We start from the raw sequence: 1,102 nt of genomic DNA, 5'->3' as shown, positions 1-1,102 counted from the left end.
CCCCCGGAAAAAAATCGGAAAGTACGGATTAGGCACGTTTACCAGTTTTTACATGTAATATGTAGCCCTCAGTAAAACTCCGAGCAGTCGGTGCAGCTGCATGACGCAATCAAATAAATTTACAAGCTGGCATCTCAGTCATTTAAAAAAAAATTCAAAACAAATATCTATTCGTGGAGAGAGAGAGAGAGAGAGAGAGAGAGAGAGAGAGAGAGAGTGAGTGTGAGAGAGAGAGAGAGAGAGAAATAAATAGAGAGTGTGAGGGAACGTGAGTGAGAAAGCGAGAGAGCGGGAGAATGAGAGAGCGGGAGAATGAGAGAGAGAGAGAGAGGAGAGAGAGAGAGAGAGAGAGAGAGAGAGAGGTTTGCCTGCGACTCTGTTGAGTGTGTATGTTTTTTACAATGAACAATGTCCTGAGTCTGCCCTTAAATCCTTCCTTCCTGTAGCCGTGCTTTCAAACCTAGGTCTATACATGTATCTCTGCAATGCGAAAATAAAGTATTGTAAATTGACAAGCAACCAAAACAAGCAAAGAAGCAAACAAACATTAAATCTATAATCAATTGATGTTGATAAAAACCCCAACAACCAACAAACAAGTCGGTTGTTACCGAAATAGTGAGTGCCACAAAGCCGTTATCAACCCGAAGACATACATTCCTCCATTGCCCTTAGCCTTTATCAAGACGAAGACACGTTTAGTCCTGTTCACGTGGCTGTAACTCAACATCCCCAGGAGATAATATGTAGATCTACGTCAAAGTCTTGTGTGCAGTGTGCAGTTTGTTGGCAAGGCATTGCAAGTCGCGCGCCTCATAGGCCAAAGAACGTTTTCGAGTGGTTTGGGGATTCGCAGCGGTGAGGATGGAAAGGTCGCAATAGCAGAATTCCTGGCTGATTTCACAGTGGTTTTATTATTCTATTTTTTTTTCTTCTCCGTTGGAGCTTCTGTGTTTCTTTGTCGCGTGTCTGTCTGCCTTTCGCAGTACGGTAGAAGTTTTAAAGCATGGCACTTTAAATAATGAGGAATGTAAGTTTGTGAATGTGTGAATGTGTGAATGTGTGTGTGTGTGTGTGTGTGTGTGTGTGTGTGTGTGTGTGT

Source organism: Aplysia californica, unplaced genomic scaffold (assembly GCF_000002075.1).
Source record: "Aplysia californica isolate F4 #8 unplaced genomic scaffold, AplCal3.0 scaffold00104, whole genome shotgun sequence".
NCBI classification, from domain to species: Eukaryota; Metazoa; Mollusca; class Gastropoda; order Aplysiida; family Aplysiidae; genus Aplysia; species Aplysia californica.
Note: the sequence above shows the minus strand (reverse complement) of the source record.